Genomic DNA, 8,561 nt, shown 5'->3' on the forward strand with positions numbered 1-8,561 from the left:
AACATAAAGAGGAAGACAATAGGGGCTGAAAGAGAAAGGGGAAATGTGGTGTATAGAGGCTACATTGCAAGGAAACACAAGAAGACTGTAGATCATCTTTAGTGCTAAGTTGGTGCAGAAGCTAAGAGAGGTGCCCTAACTTACAGTTTCTGTGTCTTTTTTTGTGAATAGGCACACTTATAATTCTTTAATTGTGATACCAACGTTTCTTTTGATTTTTTGAGCTCAAGGGATGATGCTGTACACTATGTTCCCAATCAGCAATACAATGGTATCTCAATGTGTACTGGAAAACTTTGTTAATCTTACAGCCAGAGATGTCTCAGATGGTTTGATAAGTGAGAAAGGATTGATTCCATTAGATATTTCCAGTCTTTTCAAACCCAAATCTCAAAAGAAACGGGTTGATTCAGCTGATGAATTTCAGTAGTAATTTGATAATTCTAACTCAGATGAGAATTATGAAATAAGCACCTTGGATAGTGCAGTCTTTTTGATAGATATTGTTATCTGCTGGAGGTTTTGATACAATTGAGGTGTATACATTTTGTTAAATAAATAGTCAATCAGATTAAAGAGAAAGAACTAGTTGCAGTGGTGTAATCACTCCTCTGCAATTAACTCCAATGCATTGGGCCAGGAGATGTAATTTCATTTCTTTATTTCCTCAGGTTAAAAAAAGATGAAGCTGATACCCCAGAAACATAAGCTCTCTTTTTCCTATATAGAAAGATACAAATGGGAAAACAGATTATAAGGAGTGCAGCCTAGGGCTTCTTTGAATATTCATAATCAATCTTCCTTAAGAGAGAGAAAGAGAGAAAACGAGAGAAAGAGTCACACATAACTAGGCACACATAACTAGTTAATGACTCCCAGAAGCGATGTTTGCTCTCTGAAATCAGTGCACACAGCCAAGCCATCGGATTAGTCCTTAGCCATCCTGAAATAGTAAGGTGTGTCAGGATAAGCAGCTTGCCATGGGTTGTCAAGTAAACTGCTTACATAACTGCAGGAATGACTGATACAAGAGGCTGGCTGAACCCAAGGAGCCAGAAAAGAAAAGGAGAGAGGGAGCCAAAAGCATAAGGAAAGCACTTCAAAAGATCTGAAGCCCACATTAATGTAACGTTATGTTCCCTGTGGTCAAATCCTTGAGCACAACAGTATCAAATATGTTGCCCAAGATCTTTAAAAGCATGTGGGCTTTCACGTTTTAATTATGACAGCCTTATTTTTCTGTTTTAACAAATATATTTTCTTTGTTAATATGGTTGATATGTTCTGCAACATTGATATGTTCTGCAAAAGATTTAAGGTAACTTCTGTCTCAACTTTATGAAAGCTTGATGTCCACTGGGTGCAATTGTGCTGGCGAATTACAAACTGAAGGACTGAGCAGAAATAGATGGAACGAAATAAACAGGCTCGTGTAGGTTTTCAGTATGATGCTTCCCTTTGCTTTTTTGTTATAGCATTTCTCACCTCCAATAAGTTTTTTATTTTTATTTTCTCTTTACAAATCTGATGTAGATAATAGTTAGATGTTGTTGGGTTGTTGTGGCTGTGTGTGATATGTGTGAAGATTGAGCATTTTCACATACAACTGAAGTTTTGCAGATAATAATCATTTTGGGCTGCTGTTCCAACTGGAAATCTCTTGTATAGGCTATGATCTCCCAACAAACCCTAAATAACTCTCCTTTTGATACTTCATTCAGAAGTCATTAATACTGATTTATGCCTGGTTACTACACTGCTAAGAACAGTGAGACAAGTGTATTGCACAAAAATGGAGAAATAAAGATGTTACCATAACTGGCTGGTTAAGGAAAACTTGCCAAACCATCTTAATGAGAAAGTTTACCTATGAAAGCAATGCAGTACATAATAAGAAAACAAATTTATTGAGAGGTGGGCCTTGTTTTTACAGTTCTGGAATGACTGTGTAAATAACGTTATTTTTCATTTTAATTTATTCATGGTACTATAGAGTTTCAGTTACATTGTCACTCCACCCTCTTCATATGTCAGTTTCTTTTCTTTTTTTTAATGATATTTATTAAAATTTCAAAAACAAAAAATTACATAGTTAAAGAGAGAAGAAACAAGGGAAAATATAAATAAAAAAGAGAGAAAACATACAAAATACAAAGTACAGAGAAAAAATTTAAAAAACACTTAAAAACAAATTAATCCTTCCGTATCTTACATTTCATTTCCTTGCTTCCCTGACCTCCTCTCACCTCCCTTTTTTGTATTCCAGTTCAATTGGTTAATTCAGCAATTCCTTTCCCTCTTTGTTTATGTCTTAGTCCTTTAACTTAATATATTATAACTTTAGATTCTCACCTATTAACCATCCATTTTTACATACACCTTTATGACATTGCTACTAGAACCACTTAATTTCATTCTAACATCATTCTAACATTCATTAATTTTACAATATTTCTGTAAATAGTCTTTAAATTTCTTCCAATCTTCTTCCACCGACTCTTCTCCCTGGTCTCGGATCCTGCCAGTCATTTCCGCCAATTCCATGTAGTCCACGTATGTCAGTTTCTTGTCTTTTTTTGTTTTTGTTTCATTTGTTTACTTTTTCTGCATGAGAAGCAAGGTGGCCTGATTATAATGGTTTTTGTTTCATGTTGTTATAATATAATATTACTATTTATAAAAAAGTGGTATGATACTGCTTTAAATGTATAGTGCAGTGTGATTCAAAGTGCCAAGAGCTGGCAGGTCTTTCTTTGATCACAGCTGCTGAAGAAAATGCAGTTGTGACCTCAGATATCATTGCCAACTTGCCACATGTACAGCCTGATTTTCTGAATTCTTGGTGTGAAGAACTGACCCACCAGCTGTTGCCATCTCCAAGGTCAAAGTTATTAGCTTGTAGTAGAAAAAAATAATGTGACATTATTCCTGAATTATTAAGCTTAAGGCCAAGGAAGCAAAAACGCACATTATTTATTCACATAGACTGCTGCTTTCCACTATGGCATGTCAGCATTAATCACCCAGGCACTTATGTAGCTTATCTTTTAAGCAGCAAATAATTAGAGCTTCTTTCATAGGCTGAACTAAATAATTTAGTAGAATCATTTCTTCTAATCAGAAAAGTCTTGAGAAAAGGGCAGCAAGGAAAATGATGAGCAGGTTCCCTAAGCAGCATCCTAAGGAATTAAAAAGACTGTTCACTATAGTAGTGTGGTAGGAAGATATGTGTTACATAGCTCTGATTTTTAACACTTTTCATTTCCCACAAAAGAGAGGAGATCCTGATATAAAAGTAGGTAATACCAAGGAAACTCCTTTAACTCCAAACCTTATGGGAGCTATTTTAAATGTTGCCTAAATTCATTTTGATCTAGCCGTGATAGTAAATTAAGTTGTTAAACATCTGCTGTCATTACAGTGAGATCCTTTTGTAAAAGCTTACAAAATGTCAACTGCGCACACATCTGACAATGTCCTGTGACATTTTTTTAACATTGATATTCATTACCTCAGACTTCCAATGAGTTTATTACCTCATAGAAGTGACAGAGAATTCTAGCAGAGAAGGTTATTAGACTTAGTGCATATAGAAATGCTGGTGGTGTGATTACAACCTAGAAGCAGGTATTTTAATGGAGAGTAATGCATTATGCACAGAAATTACTTTGGCAACTGCTGAGTGAGAAGTACCCCTTAGGCAGCTATGAGGCGGCCAACCTAGCCTCATATTCTTCCATTCCAATATTACAATGGATCTTTAAGAAGATTTTCCAACACGATATAAATTCTAAGTACTAAAACAGGGATGGGGAAACCTGTGGTCTTCCGAATGTTGCCAGCAAGTCCAATGGTCAGGGATGGTGGCACCACAGCAAGATCTCAGGTTTCCCATCCTTGGAAGACAGCAGAAGCTGAAATATATGCAGCAAAAAGGGGGAGAGGTATGTGTGTCACTTAAAATTGGGACTTGAACTTTACTGTTTGGCCTGTCTTTACTGTTTATGATTCCCATGTGTAGTTTCTGAGGTAAACAAAATAATTGTTCTGGAATGAGGTGAAAAGCAGTAAGTAGATCAAGGTCACCTAGTGAGTTTCATGACTGAATGGGGATTTGTTCTGTGGTCTTCCAGGCCCCAGTACAACACTATAATCATATACTACACTGTGCTTTTCTTCTAGACCAGTACTCTATACCCTTGAATACCTACAACAGAAGGTATTGAAATGGGGCAAAAAACCAGCTAAAATATTAAATAAACCTTGAGATGTAATAGATCCTTTGAACACCTTAACAGTAAAAGAGGCCATACAACCAAATAAAGCTATCACTTTACAATTACAAGAGAATCAAACTAATAAATTAAGAAGATTGCATAACCTAATTTTGTGAGATGGAGAAATAAGAGAAACTGGAAAACAACATCTGGAAATATACTTTCAACATAACATTACTTCAGAAGAAGAGTGGCCAACTATACGGGATGCTGCTAAAGCATATATGAGAGGGGTCCTCATACTGAATACAATCAAACAACAAAGAAAATCTAAACAGAGAAATAAAGCTCTTACTGTATATTGAATATCATAAGGAAAGGACATAAGCTAACCCATAATCCAGAAATTCTGAATCTCTAAGATCATTACATCAACAAATACAAAGAGGAACTAGAGAAATATACAAATAGTATGAAACAAAATGGTATGGATCTGACAATAAATAAACCTTCTAGATTGCTACTTGCTTTTTTGAAGGATAAACAAGTGAGAACTTTGAAACTGGTAAAAGGTATTTGCAATAAAAGCAAATCCCAGCTCAGGAAAGCCCAAGAGTCCTGTCTTGTGCCCTGAGTTTTCCACCCTTTCCTGCCATTTTCATATATCCGTGATGTGCATTATAATGTTCCCATAATAGGTTTTTGAGAGCTGTCTGTTTTTTGTTCGTTTGGTTTTGGCTATAACCTGTATTTGGTTGACCAATGAAATCTGATGATGATGATGACGATGACAACAACAATGATACTGGTAATAAAGTATAAAGATAAAATAGCCACAAGTTCAAAGGATATTATACGTTACTTTCAACAATTCTACCAGGAGCTATACTACTCATGAACAGCTTTCCCCTCCCCACTTCACCAGAGAAGCATCATAGATTTCTGTTTCCTTATGCCTCTGGTTTGAAAGAGTCATTGCCAATCATAATTCAGCATGATTATTATTCCATTTTTTGTGTAAAAATCAGAATTGAACGTCTTCCACACCGTCCTTTGTATGCTGACATATGGTGATCACAGTGTGAAAGAAAGTGGAGCCGGGGGTGGGGGCTGCTATTCCTCTTTCATGTCGGGTGTTGCAGCAAGGAGGTCTTCAAAGCAATTCCTGGAAATTGGTTCCTTCGGTATCTCTGATGCCTTAGGAAAATATGTTAATATAGCAGCAGAACCATAGATAGAATCTAAGCTTTGATGCCTTTTAACAAGCTATGCCCTGTGATTGCAGTCACTCTTGATGCAGTGTTTCTTCTGCTGACAAAGAATTCTTAAACAATAATAATACAGGGATGCAGTAATATAATTTGGAAAATTAGTAATCCATTCGGGCTAGAATGGATTAGTGAGACGGAGTCTACTACTATATATTGGTAACGTTACAGAACCCAGCAGGGATTGGGTGAATAGTGGAAGATGGAGGTGTTCATGGAAACTGTGTCATGGCTTTGAATACTTCATTTTAATTATCTATCACAATGGGGTGACTGACGAAGTGGACTTTGTCCCACTTGTTCAATAAATGGGTTCGTCTTGTTATGTTAGAAGCAGATGCTCTCCTATTCCTCCTATACCAGTTCAGATACTCAGGACTTAGGACAGGTTTCTTTACATTGCAAAACTTACTACAAGCGTTGGCTTTATACGCAGTCTTTTTAAGTTGTTGCAGAGAGCTGACATTCTGAGGATAGCTCAAAGTAATTGTGCCTATATGGCAGTTTCATCCAGAGACCAGCAAAAAAAGATATTGAAGACTGACAAAAAAGACATAAACTTTCCTTTTCCCCCTTGAGTAACTTGCTCCTCTGCTCCTGTTATATGTAGAGGTCTGTCAGGGACTGGGCAGAGAAGGAATGGTGGAGACCTCCTCCCCATCCTGATCCTTCCAGGGAGGAGGAAGAGGAAGACAGTATAGATTTACAAAAGGGGTTTTGCGGGAGGTCACAGCTCAGAGGCAGATGAGGGGGAAAGCTGGAAAATAATGGGACAGGAGGAGGCAGCGGAGTGACAGCTGACTGACATAGTGCCATTGGACTGCATTCCAGACCCTCCATCTCCCAGAACCCGGCGAGCCTTGAAAGTAGGAGAGCAAAGAGCTCAAAGACAAATGAGGATGTGGAGAGACGGAGGGTGGAGATTCCACTCAGGACAACGCCATTATCCAAGAGGCTGGGTTCTATAGCCTTTCTCTGTAAATACTGAATAAAAACGGACGGTAAGAAACCTTTCCTTGTCTTTCTACTTTCCTGGGCAAGCAGTCAGGAGCCGCTGACAGCATCCTGACCAGGTCCAACATAACACTGATTTGAGAAGAGGGAGTTTGAAGGATGTGAATGCATGTCCTTGCTTATATCATGTGTAACATGCAAGCCATAAGAATCAAGTCTCATTGAACTCAGTGGGGCTGAATGCTGAGTAGACTTACGTAGGAGCACATTGTGAAGTTCGCAAAAGATGCTTACAAAGGCACTGCACTATTTCCCTATTCAGCATAAAAGAAAAAAGATTTTTAAATGACATTTAAGACCTTATCAATTAAATATATTCTAAGAAATAAAATAATGATTGGTTGCTCTCTCATCACCACTATCATTGTCTCAAATAAAAATATTTTTGAAACTACACACAGACACAAACACACACACACACACACACACAACTGTATTGATAATTAATTACACTTTATCTTTCAACGCATTGAACATTCTGCTTGAATACCTGGAAGGTGCAGTACAGCTTGAACATTACAAATTGATTTGAAACCTTTTGGTAGGTACCAGAATACTAATAACAAATAAATGTGGTGATCTTAAACCTCCTGCATTGAAGGAGTTCAATTGAACTTTAGTGGGAGTTGGTTGGCATTACCAAATTGATTGAAAATATGCATTCAAAAGATGCTACACAATTAACAGAAATGTTTCAGAAATGATAGTTGCTAGTTATTGGCTTTCCCATGAATATTAGATATAATTTAGACAATAACTATTGTAGTATTTTTTTCTTTGTTGTGAATTTTGGATGTAAAGTCTATGAATACATACTTGGGAGTAAGCCTCATTGAACGAAGTAGGATATACATAGGAATGCATAGGATTGTGCTATTTTTGTATCAGATACACACACACACACACACACACACACACACACACACACACACCTGAAAGAGGAAGAAGAGGAATGAACCATTATCAATATGTAAAAAAACACCTCATGGCCAGACTTTCTTTTAGGAACCCAATATGGAATTGACAGATTGTCCATCTTTAGAGGAGGTAGGTTAATAGGATCCTGCATCTGTTGCACTGGCCAGACTCCAAACATTCTCCTTTTCCTGCTATCATATCATAGTCAAGGTTAAAGAGATAATAAATAAGTAAGAAAAGATGGTTTTTAGGATTACTTCAAAACAGAATGATTTTTAGGTTTTTAGGATTACTTCAAAACAGAATGACCATCACCACTTACCGTTTGAGTGATATTACTGTGTGGTTGCTATAAGCCAATGCTTTTCTTTCTGGTGAACGAAGAATTGTAAGAAAGCTTAAGGCCCTTGCCTTTGTTGTATTGTAAAGGAAATAGACCCATCAGGCAGAGAAGAGACACATAAGTGCTCTGAAGCTGCCTTAGGAAGAACATTTTTAGAGGGATTGACGTGTTTCAAAGATAATGTGAAAAAGGACTACTGAATTTTTGCTCAGTGCATTTACCCTAGTCAGTAAACTGTGTGGAGAGAAACCTGGCAGAATTTTTGTCACTTTCTAAACCAGGTTTTAACACAACTGGTCCTATTTCAGAAACTCTACCTACATAATGAGCAAAGCAGACATGGACCTTTTTTGCACTGGCACCTAACATCTGGAGCACCCTCCCATTCAATCCTAGAAGTGTCAACTATGATGCGTTTTAGATATCATTTATTTATGTATTTATGTATTTATTTATTTATTTAAGCATTTATAATCTGCTCTTTCATAAAATATAACAAGGTGGCTTACAACATATGAAATACAATATGATCAATCTATAAATATGTATAAAAACATAATTAAAAACATCAGTAAATATTTGGTGGTTTGAAGAAAAAAACGTATTATGATGGCCTGTCAAAGCCGGCCTTTTTAAAGATTGCACTGTTCAGTATTTTGATTCTGGATTTTTATTCATAATATGTGTTTCTTTACTTTCTAAACTGCTTAGATTGTTATTTTTATATTCAGTGGTCAACTCTAAATTGCCTGATGGACCTCACTCTGTAGATCCCTACAGATGTTGACTAGCATGGGCAGA

Source organism: Podarcis pityusensis, assembly GCF_964106645.2.
Source record: "Podarcis pityusensis genome assembly, chromosome: 7".
Lineage (NCBI taxonomy): Eukaryota > Metazoa > Chordata > Lepidosauria > Squamata > Lacertidae > Podarcis > Podarcis pityusensis.